The following is a 19,726-nucleotide window of genomic DNA, read 5'->3' as shown; positions in this document are numbered from 1 at the left end:
ATTTATATTTTGTATTTTTGTCACTATTTTGACTTGACGTTACTATTTCTAGAAATGACAATGATGTTTTGTTACTAGAATAGTAACAGAGTCAATATAATTCAAAAATTAGTAACTTCGAGTCGATATAATTTTCAAACTTACACTTTTTTACATATGCAATATATAAATTACGGCCTTTCTATATATGTACCCGTTATACTATATTGCATATTGGACTTTTGTAATCGGTCAATATAATCTGATCATGTCGACATGTGATGTATTGAGCTCGTCAAAAGTCCATGATTGACAAATGATATTATTTCAATTCACGCTATGGAATACAAGTAAGTAAAATTTAACCTGAGATATCTGGTGAGGTTCTAAATTGAATTATTCCGCCAAAATAATTTGAAAGAGGAAGTTGTATCTTATAATTCAATCAGTACGTTAACAAATCTGATAGAGGCAAGTCAATTTTCACAAAGGAAATATATATTCAAACCAAAATTTTATCCTAACAGGTGTAAGGTTGTCCTTTTTCATTTATTTTTTTACTGTTAATCAAAATCTAATGTGCATGTAATAAATATCTAGTTTTCCTGATAAGAAGTTAACGATACAATTCAAATCTAAAGACGAGACAGAAAATAATGTAATAACTGCTGATATCTTTGATAGCAGACTTGACTTGAATAACTTGTTTATTGATTAATCTACTTTTTTGAAGTTCTATTTTGTGATATTTGTTGCAGAAATTGCATATGTTTAGAAACATCGGGATTACTATTCCTAAAAGTTATGAGTAACTGTGTCTAAGTTCTATTTTTTATTAAGTATCCACAAATGATATACATGTACGATTTAATCAGCAAATGAACCGGAAGCCCTACGCAAGTAAAGATATATTCTGGTTGGTATATTACATCGTAATATTAGATATAAGATTTGTATAATGATATAGTTATCATCGTAAATGCGTATCTTAACTGTCTGAAATGAATATAAGGTTTTATTGAGTGAGGTACAAATGACTGTCCTTTAAATCGTAACAATAGAAAAATAATATGTGTACCCAACGTTTCACACACATTTCTTTATCATGTGTATGGGTTTATATTGTTGAATTTGGTGATTATCAAAAAACCTATCAGACATTGTACTTCCTTGACCTTTAACATCTATGCTATTTAAAAACGATATACGACTGAACGTGTCTCTAAATTTAATTGAGTACAGATAACGTTGAACCTGTCTGGTGTTACTAGACAACGAAACTATGTATGGAAATTCGTTATGCTAGATGTTGTGAGTGTAGTTTGTTCATACAAGATTACAGAGTTCCTGATAATTGTTTTGAATAGTTCGTGAATTATCTGAACCATATTGAATTTTCTAAAACACTAGCAGGTGGAGTTATATTCACGAAAGCTTAAGATATTGTCATTATTATAGGGGAAAAGAAGTATAACATTTTCCCTACATGATGGATGCCTTTTGTGTACTCAAAGTATTTTTCAGGATCGATTGATTGGTGATCTATTTACACCAGGTAAGCACAAAAGGCTATTGCAGCTTAAGGAAGTAAACTTTGTGATGTTGTGATAAGATGTAAGGGTATAGTAGATATACATTTATAATTATCTATATTTATAGATAAATCCACTTTCTTTGAATTATATCTAAAAATCAAGGGAAATCTTTGTGAGAATTCTTCAAAACGGCTTTCAAATGTTTATAGATATGATGTAATTCGACCATGGACATGAAGACTTTAAACAAGCTCCGTCCGAAAATGGTTATGTTACTACTAGTATTTGACTCCCCTTTTCCCAACAGAACAATGATGAATCATTGTCCCGCAAACCTGCTTTGGCAAAGTTCACCATATTAATAGTTGCAAATCTAGAAAATGGTAGGTTTGTCGTTTATTGAGGAAAACACTACCATTTCCCATATAAGATAAAAAGAAACCACCATATCATTGATTGTTCAAATGATGAAATATTCCAGGTACTAAAAAAGGTCTTCATTTCGTCTATAGAAAAAAAAGTTTGAAGACCTCCTCCAAACAAACATATTTAAAGACAATCCTAGATAAAGGATTTTTCGACACATACATGTACACTATTTATGCCATATTTTGCTGTTAATGACGAAAGACACACATTGATTTCATTTAAGAAACTAAATTGCATGCAATCACTATTTTAGAATGAAGAAAGATGTCTAGAAATACAGTGAATTTGATAACTGAATTAGAGCGTCGATATTTAGAGTGTAACATATGCACAGAAGTGTTTGATGAAGAGGAACGTATACCGAGACTTCTCCCCTGTCATCATCCATTTTGTTCAGAATGTATAAAAAGGCTTGGTCGTCGAAAGGAAACAATTAAATGTCCGACATGTAACGCTGAACATAAAGTGAAAAAACATGGCCCTATAGATTTTCCAAAGGATAATACAAGGCGGGATTTGACTTCGTTTTTGCAAGCTCACTCGGATCAAAATGCGTTTAGAAAATGTAACCAATGTGGCAAAACCGTGGATGTTACCTATAAATGTCAACAGTGTAATATTAATCTCTGTGAAACATGTCAATGTCAACATCAAATAGAGCATGAAACGCACGACATCATTATTAACAAATCTGAGACATTCCGAGAGGAACAGGACAATCTTGATGTTTGTCAAAATCCTCATCATGAAAGAGCAAAGCTAAAATATTTCTGCATTTCATCTGATTGTCAAAGTGTTCTGTGTCCTTTTTGTGTAATAGAGGAGCATAGAGACATCAGTAAGCATGAACTTGAAGACATTGAAAAAGCTTTCAAAAAGAGAAAAAGTGAATTAGGAAATGACACAAAATCTCTTCGAACACGAATATCCCATGTCGAATCTACCAAGCAAAAAATCCTTGACAAAACAAATACACTACAAGATGAAAAAGATGATTTCCTTCAAAACCTGGATGCTATATATAACAGAGGTATTGCCGATTTGAAATACAGAAGACAAAGGCTCATAGATAGATATATTGTTGCTTTCAAAAGGAAAGAATCAACACTTTTGACAAGAAAACATAATCTAGACAGTTTTCTTCAAAATGCGAGTGAATGTTGTAGCCTCTCTGAACAACTAATAAACCGCAATAGCATGAGCTCCTTCCTCAACGTCCATCAGACATTAGACGTCCATGTTAAGCGGTACTTAAATATAGCAGTTGAAGATTCATCTTGCAATACAAACGATAATTCAGATACTAATATAGATTTCAATGATTATCTTCACACGTTTGATGGTAATGTTGAACTTCTAGAAAACGCAAAAAGAGAGGAAGGTTTGGAGTCCTTGATCGAACCGGAAAAAGGTAGATATAGTCCGTTGCAGTTCAGTGTTTCCGTTGTTCCTTTTTTGTCGAGCCTTCGTATTTTGTCGAAAAAGCGAGACAGCGATCCTACATTCTTTCTTCGTCGTCGTTATCTCCGTCGGTGGCGTCCACAAATATTCACTCTGGGGTTAAAGTTTTTGGTATTTTCATAACTTCTTAAACTGTCCTGAATTTGGATTAAAACTTGGACAGAAACTTGTTTATGATCAAAAGGTAGTATCTAGAAAGAAACTTAGTTTTTAGGTGTTTTTTTTAGAAATTTTACTTATTAATGGACTTTATTTTTCTTCATGTTAGCATTACACACAGTGCAGTTGAAGTTTTTGCATCATTTGTTAGATGTATAAGCTATCCTGGATTTTTGACAATCAAAAGATAGTATCAAGAGGAATATTTTTATCAAATGTTTTCCTTATTTTAGTAAAGCCTGCGATTAGCAGCAAAAGTAGACGAGACGCTGGGTTCGGGGGAACCCTTAAACATTTTGTTCCCCTACAGTTTATGTGTTCCCTCGGTTTGACTTTGTAAAATGGATTTGTTTTCGCTGAAATCGCTTAATCGATTCATAACTATTGAATAGCGGTATACCACTGTTACCTTTATTTATTTTTGAGAATTTCAATACCCTTTAAAAGATGTTATTCTCCTTACAGTGAAATATTTTTGTAGTACGTCTGAATAATCCAGATAAACTAAATTATGATTTATCCACACAATAAGCAAGACCATAACAAAATATGTCATATTCATATTGTTTACCGGGACAGTTTTTAAAAATATTGCTAATTTTTGTAAGTTTATTATAACAAAGACATGACTATAACATATAAATAGTGAGCCTATCATATTTCAACGGATATTATTTACGCGTTATGCACAGGTCACTTACCTTAAGAATTTTGATTTATTGTTTAGGTCAATAAGTATTTGTTCCGATGATCTATTTTTATGTATACATAAATCACCCTTAACTATCTAATTGCACATTTTTGAAATCATTCTAGACATTTAAATTTCTTTTTTTAAATCTTAAAGTTTCTTCTTTTTGCTTCCATACACCGAATATACTAGACCAATTGCTCATAGTATCTGAGATATGGACTTGACCACCAAAACTTAACCTTGTTCACTGATTCATGAAATGAGGTCGAGGTCAAGTGAAAACTGTCTGACGGGCATGAGGACCTTTCAAGGTACGCACATACCAAATATAGCTACCCTATTACTTATAATAAGAGAGAATTGAACATTACAAAAAATATTTACTTTTTTTTCAAGTAGTCACTGAACCATGAAAATGAGGTCAAGGACATTGGACATGTGACTGACGGAAACTTCGTAACATGAGGCATATCCATATACAAAGTATGAAGCATCCAGGTCTTCCACCTTCTAAAATATAAAGCTTTTAAGAAGTTAGCTAACGCCGCCGCCGCCGCCGTCGCCGCCGCCACCGGATCACTATCCCTATGTCGAGCTTTCTGCAACAAAAGTTGCAGGCTCTACAAAAACCATTATCATAGTCACATGATCAATTCATAACATAAACAGTGTGTATATTTCCCCCCCATTATTATAGTAAGTTTTCGTTTATAGAATCGATAATGAATAAATTCTATTTATTTCAAATCATGTTTTAACATATATTTCAAGGGAATACCATTCAAAGATCGTATTTGCATCGAAGTTCTTTTTACATTATAGCAATTTTACATTGTTTAAACAAAAGTGTTAATCAATTAACTGACAACAACACTCTTGATGACACTTGCATTTAATACAGATTACTCGAATGCTCATTTAAAGTATATAACTTTGAATTTAATAAGTGTAAACACATTTCATTGTCCAACAAGGACAAATGGATTAGACACACGTTTTTTCAACTTAGTAACGTCTTCTCAAAATAGAATTAAATTGACCACAACAGACATTTTCCTGGGTTCATTATCACTATTTCTCACACATAAAAGTGAACAAAACTATGCAAAAATCAAATCACATCATCAAGATTAGTTCAATACACGAACTAGCTCCTAGAATAATCTGCATTAATTAAATAAAATTGTAAATTAGAAGAATTTGAAATATATTACTATATAAGCTCTTTTTCATTTCTAAAGGATTATATATAGATTCTGATAGATTAGAAGTAAATATGAACCACGTAAATAGTTACACAGTGTGTTGGGGTGCTTATAGGTTTTAAACATTACATACAGGGAAAACTGTGAATTTAAAGTTTAAATGTAATTTTATTATATTTACAAAAAAATACGGTGCAGGAAATGGACTAGATTACATTTTCGGATACGGGAAGTGGGATTATTAAACATTTCTTTTTCTGTTTAGAAAAAAAATGGTGCGGGCGGGTCCGTCGAACAAGGAATCAAATTGGTGTGGCCTTACGTAAGTTTGTGGGGAACCACTAGTGGTAAGATAATGATAATTGTTATGCAGTTGTGTGAGCATTGGCATACATCATTTATATGGAGATTATTCCCCCCTCAGTCATAGTCGATTGACTTTGAATATCTAGCTTAGTTTTCATGTATATGTTTGTGAAAAGGTCGGTTTATGGGGAACCACTTGTGGTAGGTCAACGATATTTGGTAATCAGTTGTATTAGAATTGGGACATTTATTTACAATGTAGATTATTGGACCCTGCCCCCTCAGTTAGGGTTTATTGACTTGGAAAATTTTGCTTAAATTTCGTGTATGTTTGTGATTAGGTCAGTTTATGGGGAACCACTAGTAGTAAGTTTATGATAATTGGTATACAGTTTTATAAACATTGGCATATCTCATTTCCATGGAGATTTTTTGCCCCGCAACCTCAGTCATGGTGTATGGTCTTCGAATACTTAGCTTAGTGTTAATGTATGGGTTTGTGTTAAGGTCGGATCATTGGTCAATGATATTTGGTATGCAGTTGTTTTACCATTGTCACATCTCTTTACCATGGAGATTATTTGACCCTGCCTCCTCATGAGTGCTTGATGGAATTTTGGTTAGTTTAGCTTTGTATAAGTTTGTTTTTAGGTTTGTTTAAAGGGAACGATTTATAATAAATCAATGGTATGTGGTATGCGTTGTATAATCTTTGGCACATCTCATTTCAATGGAGATTGTTTAGTAATGTACCTTCAGTCATGGTTCATTGAATTTGAAAATTTTGCCCAACTAACATGTTAAAGTGTTGCTATTTTAATTTCAACTTGCATTATCATTGTAACCAAAAAGCGAGACATATCTCTGTGATAACAGTTTATTAAAAATAGAGCGCGTTTTAATCATTTTTCAGTTAGATGTTGGCATCGACCCTTGAAACCCGTTTATGAAATTTGAAATTATATAGAAATTAGGTTTCAACTCCCTCGTGCAAATTGACCTTATTTTGATTTTTTTTATGTCTTTAGGCATATAGCTCTTCAACGGTTTCGGTACTTATACATCCTAGGCCTTCAAATATTTGGCTTTGAGCGTTCCTGGTGAAGGTAAATCCTGACGCATACAATTAGTAACATCACTGGGTCGATACATCTACTGTTGGACTATCAATCCCTGAGGGTATCATCAGCTCAGTAGTCAGTACTACGGTACTTGCATGATTTGTAACAAACCTTTTTTTACAATTGTCCATTTATAAATTTTGAAATAATAAAGAAACTTACTCTTGCAAAGTTGACCTTATATGACTTTTGGCTTTTTTTTTTATTTTTGTCATACAGCTCTCCAACTGTTTCGGTACTTATACATCCTCGGCTTTCAAATATTTGGCCAGAAAAACGCTACGGACGCATACAATAAATAAAAGTGTTGTTTTCAATTTTTGTCTTGCCTTGAAGGAGTCAAAAAGCGAGACATAACTATGCTGATTCCGGTATTGGCAGCGACGATGGCGTCAACAATGTATTAGTTTGTGATTATGTCTAGTTTATGGTAAACCACAAGTGGTAGGTCAATCATATTTTGTATGAAGTTGTATAAGCATAGGCACATCTCATTTCTATGGAGATTATTTGGTCCTGCCCCCTCAGTCATGGTCTAATAACTTCGAAATTTTTGCTTATTTTACATGTATTATTTAGTGATTATATCAGTTTATGGGGAACCATTAGTGGTAGGCCAATTGTATAAGCATTGGTACATCTCATTGCAATGGAGAATATTTGGCCTCGCACCTCAGTCACAATCTAATGACTTAGAAACTTATCTTAGTTTACATGTATGAGTTTGAGATTAGATATGTTAAAGATGAATTTTTAATGTTAAGTCAATGATATTTGGTATACAAATTTATTGGCATTTGCAAGTATCGTTTCCACGGAGATTATATAGCCTCACACCCTCTTCATTGTTCATTGAATTTGAAACTTTTACGTAGGTTACAAGTTAATGTTTGTATTTAGGTTTGGGAACGACTTATAATAAGTCAATGGTATTGGGTATGCAGTTGTATTAACATTGGCACATCTCATTTTGAGAAAGATTGTTTAGCCATGTAACTCAGTCATGGTTCATTGTCTTTGAATGTTTGCATTTCTTGTGTAAGGTGTTAAAGTATTGCTATTTTGATTTCAACATTTGCGTAATCAAAATTACAAAAAGGCGAGACATATCTCTGTGATAAGTCCGAAATTGGTATCACTTTATAACTGCCTCTCCTCCTCCTTCATGTTAATAGTGCTATAAATCTATTGTACTAATCTTACACTGTAAATCAATAATGCAGTTTTGATCAGACGTTAATGATTTTTAAGAATTGAATGCTTCTTTTTGTAACTTCATTGGGGTGTAAAATTGTTGACCGATATACATTTTGTATGAAGCGCGGAAGGCTTCATTCTAAAAATGTGAACACGGTCAAAGCATTTACAACCCTTTTAGCTACAAAAAGAAGCATTCCATACTTATAATTACATTTTTTAGCTAGGATCATGAAAACACGAATTTTATTAATTTTTTTATTTAGTTCACCTGTGCACTATATTGTGATACCTCGTGTTATGATGGACGATAAGTTTTATTGTGTTATGCAATTGATTAAGGAATAAAACGTGATGTACAGTTAGCCAATCAGAATAACGTATTATAATGAAAAATAATCTAATGTAATTATTTGTCATCTTTTAGTCATTCACTAAATAATAAAAATGAAATGTCTGATGGTGCATTTTCGTAAGTGTGTTGCAGATGTTTTTTATTTTCATTCATGTTGATCTTTTAAATTAAGATGAAAATACTTTTTTAAGTTTTTTTACATTCTCGTGTTATACACACATGTTGAAGAGCATTTAGGACACAAATTTCTAAACATAGTCATCTAATATTTTGTATGTGAACATATTGCTTCCAGCTAAAATATCGCTTTCTTATCATACAATTCAAACTCACATTACAAGTCGTTTGGTAACCTACAAACTTCTTTATATGCCATCTTTAAATGTTTTAGTCTATTATCTGCTTTTAAATACTTTACAATCCACGATATGGTTGGTACCCGGTCCACATGCTATTTCAAAGTTACATCATTAAGTTAAATTTGATCAATAGATCTACTACTAGTATTATTCATGTCATATATGAAGAGAAGGCAAATATATGTATTTACTTAATATTTAATAACAAAGAATTCAAATAGTTATGTTCTGAATATAAACTCTCAGGTTCAAACTACGTTTACGGTAACGAGTGTATTGTATGACGATAAACGTAAATAATTTGACAGCTGGTCGTAGTTATAGAACCTTTTGTCATGTATATGCAAGAAACAATGACATTTTTGTAATATTTGCAGGGAACCAACTAGAATGTCAGGCGGCGAATTCGATAAACGTCGTTGGAAAATATATCTGCAACAATATAGCAATTTTGTTTAGTTATTTCTTCCAAAAAGTAAAGCAGGGTGTTTTATTAGTGATATCTTTCATCAACACGATTTTAAAAACACCATTCAAACTGAAACAACTATTCTTTCGGGAAAACCCATATACTATACAGTCTTATCAGGAACACTCTAGAAAGATGCGTCAACATGTCATGAATATCCGCAGGCTTCACGAAGGGTACCGTGCAACAGGTGATTCTCTTGAATTCGAACAATATCTGAGAGAACACATTCCGTTGGCCAATTGTCTGATGAATAGTTTTGCACTTTTTTGGAACCTTGTATTAGCCATTTGTATGTTCATATTAGTGCGCGAGATAACATTGATACCCCTCAGCATTATAGAAGAACGCGGTAAACGTAAGTATGATTTCATGTAGAAACTTAGCATATATTCATGTGTTTTTCTATTACAACATTGATCATGTAAGTGGAATTTAAGGATAAATATCAAATGCACAACGTTATCATTGGAAGTTAAACATTCTATTTCTTTTTTACTTCACATTAATTTCTTAGTGATTTAAACAGTTTCAGATATGATAGGTAAATTACTGTGGATTCATTCATTTTCGTGGGTATCAATTTTCGTGGACTGCTGAAAACTTGCATTTTCGTGGATATTCGATTTCGTGGTTTTGCCAATCTCTGTACACAAAGCCTATTGAAAATATGATATTCGTTGAACATTAGAATTCGTGGTTCACTTGTACCCACGAAACTCACGAAAATTGGTATCCAACGAATTATAATGAATCCACAGTATGAAAGTTGATAAATCAATAGGTATATTTCTAGTTAGTTTAGAGGACTGATATTTCAGAACACAGTCGGTATTTCAATGAGTATGAATTATACACCCCTACGTGCCGATTTGCTTTCGTGCACGTGAGAATAAAAATTAATGCATTAGCTTCACTGCAAAGACAAAGTGATAAGCTTCATGCGAATTTCTTTAATTTCTCTTTCAGATATTTAGATGGTGTTCTATCACTTAATACGTATCATTTGACTGAGTGCTTATATTTCATATACCCTCAAATGAACTTAAGATCAAACATACTACCAGAGAAGAAGGTCTGCTTCATATCTTGATTTTATTTCACGATATTGGCACAGACAAACGACTTGTATAATGTAGAATTGATGACAAGCTGGATAGTACTATTTTTTGGAATTCCAAGTTATCCTTATTCTAAAAAAATCTCTAGCTTATTGTTTTACCTCTTTGACTTATTTATCGACTTAACTTTATTTAACGCTAAAAACTCTTTATCTATATATTTACAGTTACTGGATTGAAATTCAACACTCAAGAAACAAGTCAATTTGCATGTCGATCAGCTGATAATCACACCGTATCTACAAAACCATCTGGAAAAATGTCATGTGGTTCGACACGTAGACTTTATAAGTATGAAGGTGTCTTTGCAAACACATCTTTTCTTCATCAACAAGAAAGTTCTGTAGAATTTTCTATTAGATTTCATCAAATGTCTTTGGAGCTAAAAGAGTATAACGAATTACCTATTTTTGAATTTGGATTAACAAATGACAGCATAAATACACACCTTTTGTTATCAACATTTTTTTCTGTCAGTGGTGTCGCTTGCCAAAACAAGTTTGGTGTTTGTCTTTCAATTGGAAATGAGGTTTTAAGTAAAAGTAAAGACATCTTTAAAAGTGAAACCAATTCACATTTTGCTGAAGGACGTTTTATACTTTTTTATCAACCTTCTGATTTGTCACTTTTGTTTCTTGCTAAATTTCCATACACAAAGACAACCATAGCGTTACGTAGAATTCAACCCTTCATATTTAAAGGTCAATTATTGCCTGTTTTTTCTACCTATACAACAATTGCTGTTTCCATGACCATTAAAACAAATCAAGTCGGGTTTGATCGTTTTACATTGTACCCGAATCTATACTTGTCTGACGACAATAAAACTATGTCTAATAAGAAATTAAGTGGAACGTATCCAAGCGACAGTTTTGGAACTCCGGTGATATTTACGCGACCAAACAATTTTCGAAAAACAAGTACTATTCAAACAAAGATAACAATTGATTTTGACGATTCAAACAGAGGCAATTCCTTATTTAGGCTCGGTATTGGGAAACATGAAGGTGGAGTTTTTAAAAGAACTGAACTATTAGAATGTTCCAAATGTGTTTGGAATTATCTTTTTGGCTATTTGCCCAGAGATGGTTATTGCCTGTCACATGTGTCATTTGGTACTGATAAGATTATGGTAGGGAACACATTCAGTTTATTTTTACATTACAACAGAAGACAAGGTCTTATTGAGGTCTACATTGTTAATTATAACTTTGGGTACAGCCATCGCATCTTCAAATTTGAACAGTTTCAAAATCAGCCTCTTAAAGTTTATATTGAAAAAATTGATGCTAAGGATATTGTTATATCTTCAACCAAAAACGTCAATTTATTAAACAATACCTACCTTTTCATATGCCTGATTGTAATACTATCTTTCTTTAGAAATTAAAAACAAACATTTGACAAAGGCTTCACAGAAACTAGTTGTTATCATTGAAAAATTTGCAGTGGATTAATAAAATGGTGCATCAAGCTTTCCAATTGTCATCGTTGAAAAGGATCATTTCAACTATGAATCGAGACTTTCCCTCAATAAAGAACATTGCAGCTTGAATGTTTGCATGTTTTAATAGATATTGTAATTTTCTTTTTATAATGTTTAATTAATGTACAATTCAGAATATTTTCAGCTACTTGTAAATGAAAGTAATGAATCACATTATGTTTTTGCTCTCATCATGAATTACTTTTCAATAACATTATAGTATTAGATTGAAAGTTGATATTGTTTCTCTGATGCACTCATACATGATAACTGTATTTTATTCATTTAAATTTGATTTAACATGTCATGTGAACGTTATATTGATTTATCTCTGTATACTTTTATTGTATATACCAATTTTTGTTAAAACAAATTAATATCGATAATTGGTGAATGATGATTTTTTGTAATATATAATAATCTTTATTATGGCTTAAGTTTTAAATTCATCTATATTCACTAAAAAAATAAAAGATCAAAACCAATACAGGCTCATGTTCATTCAATCTGTAAATTCGTTTTTCTAACAATTAACTGTAATGTTAGTATTTTGAAATATCTTTCACTTAACTATTTGATAAAGTACAACAAAGTCTCTTAATTTTATGCACAATGCAATTTAATTTCAAAACGAGGTATATTACATTAGGCAGATCTATTATATAAGTTCTACAGTTTGAATATCAATATACTAATTCATTTATAAGCACAGAAGAAAAATATCTGCCCAATGTGAAATACTTCTTTTTTTTTTTTAAAACATAGTATTCAAAGGGAAAAGGTAGCAAAAATCAAACAAACAAACAAACAAACAAACACATATTACGCATAGCACTTTTTTATTGGTTCTATTCCAACAATACTGGATGAATGTGTCTATGCATATCAAGACTGGTAATTTCATTATCAATATATATATTTTTTTACGTAACACGTTTTCTGATTGGCTGACAGTTTTTAGATGCATTTGCTTAAGCATTCGTTTCTCAAAGATATTTATAAATTGTATTAAAGGGACATTGGCTGTTAAATTCATGTTCACTGATTTTACTCAAATTTTCATATTTGATTTATGACATACTAAAACTTATATATCCAAATTATAAAAAGTCAATAATAAATAAAACAAGGCATTGGCTCGATAATTTGTATCATCGTTTCGTGTTTTGTTGTCTATATGCCATTTATCTAACTATCTAGTTGACCCCTGAAGACTGCCGACGGTCATATAACGGAATTAACATACGTATAGATATAGATAGCGAACTACACGAAACGCAATTGAGTCTGTCTGTCTAAATTCATATAATATTATAGTTTAAAAAAAAAGAGTTAGTCATTGTGTTTATTGAGATGAGTTTTTGTGGATAAAATTAGTGGATCGAATGATTTACCTTTGATTTAAAGGTAAGTTTCCTTTCCTTTAAACACATAACATGCATAATCTATTCGTAATTCATCTCTAGCTAAGGGTTAAATTGAAGGTTATGTGAATACGGATTCAACGAGGTCGTGTTATTTGTTTGCAAGTGATTCATTTACTTTACATTTTGCTTGCATATATTCTCAAGAAATCCAAATGAATGGCTTATCGAGTAAGGACATATTATGAATCTGTACATACTTTCTTGAAAAATTGAAATTATCATAATAAAGTATTTAAGTGTTTCGTAAATCTGCTTCAACTTCAACTCTGTTTTATCCTAAAGTAATGAGTGATGGCACCTGTATAAACAGAGAGATTGTTAAGATGGTGTATCGGGATATGCATATCTAGTCATTACATTTATATATTTATCACTTTCTCTATTTCTAGTGAGCATAGTTATCAAAGGTACCAGGATTATAATTTAATACGCCAACTTAATTATGCGTTTCGTTTACATAAGACTCAGCATCATTTTCCAAATATGACATAATTTGGCATTTTCAATTAACTGCAAAATCAATTATCCACAGAATTGCAAGTTTTTCTGAATCCTCGTTAATTGGTACACATGAAGATAATTGAATCAACACCCTTCTCTCATCTCCTTTTTTCATATCAATGGTAGAAAAAAAATCAAGGTAAACAAATTCCCATCTTATCTTATAATATTTGAATAATTATCCTGAACACAAAAGCATTTTGGATGAATGATTGCAAGGCGAAGACATTATTGCCATTGTTTATACTAAATATGATCACAATTATCATCACAAGTCAAGTATTGAAACATTGTTGAAGGGATGACTGTGAAACGTGTCTGTCTAGTCTCAGTTAATAAAACTAATCAACATTTAACCAAATCATCTCGAAAACCAGCAAACTTACATTTGTGATAAAACATATACTTAAATGGTTAAGCTATAATTTGAAATCTGTACTTTTGAAGAGAGTTTTTGTGTAGACAAGTTACTATAAACTTGGCACACATTTTGCGATGGCTTTTTTTAGTGGCAAAATTTGAGATGATATGACTTCAAAAAAATATAACCTCACATTTAAATTTGAAAACCATTGTTTATTTGTAGCCTTTTCTGAAATCAAAATAAATAACCTTGCAATTATGTCCATTGTATTACAATCTATGCTATAAATATTTGTAAAAAAAATTAAACGAATGAAAAGAAGTGTCAGTATACTAGTTTTTAAGAATGAGATTAAACAGGTGCTGTTCTGTTATGTCTTTCAATACTAAATTATCTTTTGATATAGTTTTACCTCAAACAGAATAATGATGTATTTGCATTGATGTATACATTTTCTTGACACAGTTGTAATTTAGTTTGTACCGATAGATTACTTTTATGCCTCAGTGTTTCATGTGTCACTGAGTTGAGTCTATGTCTAATTAATATCTTGTTTACTCTGTGAAGTGACTCATTTTTGCCGGTATATTTTTTTTTTTCGAGAATCGAACAAAACTTCAACACACAACATTGATAGTTTAAAGGAAAAGTAGTATTTAGCACAACTACAGAAGGTAAAAATAAAACCTCAGGAACGAAACTTAAACTCTGCAAATATAAACTAGTTTACTGTACAGCCATTTATTTAACATAACTTGTGTTAAATTTAATGATTTTAGTATTTTGAAGATGAATTGTATGGTGCCTTGTAAAAAATTCTTTACGTAATGAAATTTATAATTATTGGACACAACTACATTTTAAAGGATTTTTAACAATCTCTTTTTATGTATTGCAGATACAGTATGTGAACATTCATGTCTATGTGTGTAAGTTGCTGTTTTGATGACATTTTTATGAACAATACAATGATGTGAATTGGATTCATTTTTATGTATTAAGATTTTCCCTTATTTTATTTGAAAATATCAATTAGACATTGTAAATTGTTTACATGACAATGTTTTATATATTAATTTGTTGGTGTTAAGTCATGTTTTTTACATCTAGAAAATACCAAAGAATTTAAAAACAATTGTTCAGCTTATCTGGACAATAGCATTAGTTTCAAGCTTTTTTAGCTCACCTGGCCCGAAGGGCCAAGTGAGCTTTTCTCATCACTTGGCGTCCGGCGTCCGTCGTCGTCCGGCGTCGTCCGTCGTCCGTCGTCCGTTGTCCGTCGTCGTTAACTTTTACAAAAAGCTTCTCCTCTGAAACTACTGGGCCAAATTTAACCAAACTTGGTCACAATAATCATTGGGGTATCTAGTTTAAAAAATGTGTTCGGTTACCCGGCCAACCAACCAAGATGGCCGCCATGGCTAAAAATAGAACATAGGGGTCAAATGCAGTTTTTGGCTTATAACTCTACAACCGAAGCATTTAGAGCAAATCTGACATGGGGTTAAATTGTTTATTAAGTCAAGATCTATCTGCCCTGAAATTTTCAGACGAATCGGACAACCCGTTGTTGGGTTGCTGCCCCTGAATTGGCAATTTTAAGGAAATTTTGCCGTTATATGGTTATTATCTTGAATATTATTATAGATAGAGATAAACTGTAAACAGCAATAATGTTCAGCAAAGTAAGATTTACAAATAAGTCAACATGACCGAAATGGTCAGTTGACCCATATAGGAGTTATTGCCCTTTATAGTCAATTTTTAACCATTTTTCGTAAATCTTAGTAATCTTTTACAAAAATCTTCTCCTCTGAAACTACTGGGCCAAATTTATCCAAACTTGGCCACAATTATCTTTGGGGTATCTAGTTTAAAAAATGTGTCCGGTGACCCGGCCAACCAACCAAGATGGCCGCCACGGCTAAAAATAGAACATAAGGGTAAAATGCAGTTTTTTGCTTATAACTTAAAAACCAAAGCATTTAGAGCAAATCTGACATTTGGTAAAATTGTTTATCAGGTGAAGATCTATCTACCCTGAAATTTTCAGATGAATCTGACAACCTGTTGTTGGGTTGCTGCCCCTGAATTAGTAATTTTAAGGAAATTTTGCTGTTTTTGGTTATTATCTTGTATATTATTATAGATAGAGATAAACTGTAAACAGCCATTATGTTCAGCAAAGTAAGATTTACAAATAAGTCAACATGACCGAAATGGTCAGTTGACCCCTTTAGGAGTTATTGCCCTTTATAGTCAATTTTTAACCATTTTTCGTAAATCTTAGTAATCTTTTACAAAAATCTTCTCCTCTAAAACTACTGGGCCAAATTAATCCAAACTTATCTACAATCATCTTTGGGGTATCTAGTTTCAAAAATGTGTTCGATGACCCGCCCATCCAACCAAGATGGCCGCCATGGCTAAAAATAGAACATAGGGGTAAAATGCAGTTTTTGGCTTATAACTCAAAAACCAAAGCGTTTAGAGCAAATCTGACATGGGGTAAAATTGTTTATCAGGTCAAGATCTATCTGCCCAGAAATTTTCAGATGAATCGGACAACCCGTTGTTGGGTTGCTGCCCCTGAATTGGTAATTTTAAGGAAATTTTGCTGTTTTTGCTTATTGTCTTGAATATTATTATAGATAGAGATAAACTGTAAACAGCAATAATGTTCAGCAAAGTAAGATTTACAAATAAGTCAACATGACCGAAATGGTCAATTGACCCCCTAAGGAGTTATTGTCCTTTATAGTCAATTTTCAACAATTTTTATAAAATTTGTAAATTTTTACTAACATTTTCCACTGAAACTACTGGGCCAAGTTCATTATAGATAGAGATAATTGTAAGCAGCAAGGATGTTCAGTAAAGTAAGATGTACAAACACACCAACATCACCAAAATACAATTTTGTCATGAATCCATCTGCTTCTTTTGTTTAATAGTCACATAGACCAAGGTGAGCGACACAGGCTCTTTAGAGCCTCTAGTTATATATTTGCCAATGCTGATTTTTTTCTTTAATCTTGTACCATTTGTTGTCGTTCCCATGCCACTGCTGTATTTAGGAAATAAAAAGATAAATCATTTATTTTTGGAAATAACTTTGGTTTATATCTTATTTTCTGAATGCTAAGAGAAGATTTATATTATATTTCCTGTGAAAAAGTGAAATTTAATTATCTAGAAAATAGTGTTGACTGAAGTTTCTCTGAGTGTTTAATGTTTGTACAATGATTACCAGAGTTTATCATATAAAAATGGGTTTTGTGCCTAGAAACAGATTATGGTATTGCATTAATGATTTGAATAATATTTAAAAAAAGAATTTATTAATATACTTGGCTTAGTATCAAAACTTCTTGAAGAAAAATAAACGAAGGCGTATTTGGTCTATGAAGTCCTTTATAGCTCATTATGGGCCAGCATTAGCTTTTAATTGCCATCACTTGGCATTTGTCCTAAATCATCCACTGTAAAAAAAAATGAAAATCTTTCCCTATGTAAAAGTTTGAAGTAAATGGAAACCAAACTTATCCTGTCATAGGCAGATCTACCTTATAACTTTTAATAATGAGACAGTTATCATAACAACATGACCTCTATGATTTGAAGCAGCTGATTTAAAGGGTAAATTACATTTTTTTTGTTGAATATCCAAACAATGATTGTAGACAAGAGAAATGTTGAATGATGTACAATGTTCAGAATATCAAAATTTACCTACATTCACTTGATAGTGATATCAAATGACTCCTTTCAGAGTTATTGCCCTTGAATGACCACTTTTACTTTTAAATCTTGTAACATATAAAAAGAGCAAAAATATGAGCACTACAATATCTATGCTGCTGACTGATACCATTGTATTGATTCCTTATAGGAGTTATTGCCCTTATTAAATGTTATTTGATTATTTTCTGAATATAACATAAAAAGCAAAGATGCTGATGGGACTAAAACCATTGATTGACTCTTGTGAGTGGTTGTTCTAAAAAATTTGGCTCTGAAAACAATTATATAGCATCTGTACTATGATACAGAAATTGTGAACAGTTCTGCCTCAACAAAAATTCTGATATGACTGAAACCTTAAATTGACTCCAGGGGTTGAAGTCATAAAACTTTGCTCAGTGCTTGGAGCACAAAAATCATGCTTGAAACATGAAATCCAACATTTTGATTGGTTGATTTTAGAGTACAAGTACAAAAACTGACTCGAAAGTTTTATAACCACAAGGCCTGAGGTTGATGAACATGAATGGCAATTCTAACCATGTTTAAGCATTTTTGTTTTTAACATTTTTTAAGTAGATCAGAAAAATTGGCAATATGTCTACTGGAAATTGAATCAAAATAGTCGACAATTTTACAATGTAAATTTATAGTTATTTACCATTAATGATGACTTTTATAAACTTTAAATGTTTTGAAGGTAGTAGTTTTGAAATTTACTATGATAGATTGGGAGAGGCTGTAAAAAGCAAGATTGATAAACAAGCAATCTATAAAATTTGAGTTTACAAATCCTATTATTGGTTTGTTCTGACGCCTTAGGAATTTCCACTTTAATTGTTGCCCTACCCTATTGTTTGTTGTGAGAGCATTAGGGAACATATATTTATTCTAGTGAGCTTCCTCCAGGCATGCTTGGAGGATGCTCCGAGCATTTTAGAGAAGCTAATATCGTTAATACACCATTACATTCCCATTAATGTCAATCAAATATAAAAGTAATAGTTAAGAGCTTGTATGAGCTTTTTGTGAGCCTTTTGTTCGCCTGTATTAATAAAGTTTTACTATGTTGCCCTCGAAAATTAGTTAATTGACACAAAAATAGATAAATCAAAACTTGAGGTTAAACAGTTTAGGGACATTTCATCAACATGAGAACGAAAAGTTCTAATATGACTAAAGCATATTTATATAAAGCCGATCAAAATAACACAACAGTGGTTGTAAAAAATCGATTACATCAAACCACAAACAAGTCACCTTAACAGTTATCATTACTTGAAAATAAATATTAACGTTGTTGTCAAATCTATAAAAGATATTGTTGAAAAACTATACAGGAAAAAAGAAATAGATTCACAAACTTATAATTTTTTGAAGAATGATAACGAATCAAAACATAGACACATGTACCTTCTTCCGAAAATTCATAAAAATCAATTTAGAAATAATTAATGAGGCATTTCAACCTGGTCAAATAGTTAGCAACATAAACATTTCTTACCGACCAATCATCCATAAGTGTAACTCTACCACGAGACGCATTGAAAGATTACTGGATCTAATTCTACAACCTTTATTGAAGAGTAATCACTTTTACATTCAAGATACCAAAGACTTCATTTATAAAATAGAGTCGCAGAAGGTACATGAAGAATGCATTCTTATTGTCTATTATGCAACAGTTATCAATGCATTTTCATCATTTGACAAACAAGAATATATTTTAAAAATTTCAAACAAACAGAATAAACGGCATTTGTTAAGTTAAGAAACATTGAACTTGAATTAAATGGACATGGCTGTTGTCTGCT

The 19,726-nt window shown here is 31.7% G+C and overlaps 1 long non-coding RNA gene across 1 annotated transcript; it reads left to right on the top strand.

The window, feature by feature from the left end:
* The first annotated feature begins 1,189 nt into the window (after positions 1-1,189).
* Positions 1,190-13,201, top strand: LOC143043657 (uncharacterized). Its single transcript, XR_012968530.1, has 4 exons — positions 1,190-1,534; positions 2,197-3,354; positions 9,178-9,627; positions 10,558-13,201. It is a non-coding gene; the product is annotated as an uncharacterized LOC143043657 (long non-coding RNA).
* Positions 13,202-19,726: the final 6,525 nt, after the last annotated feature.

Source organism: Mytilus galloprovincialis, chromosome 8, assembly GCF_965363235.1.
Source record: "Mytilus galloprovincialis chromosome 8, xbMytGall1.hap1.1, whole genome shotgun sequence".
NCBI lineage: Eukaryota > Metazoa > Mollusca > Bivalvia > Mytilida > Mytilidae > Mytilus > Mytilus galloprovincialis.
This window is presented reverse-complemented; position numbering and strand designations above follow the sequence as displayed.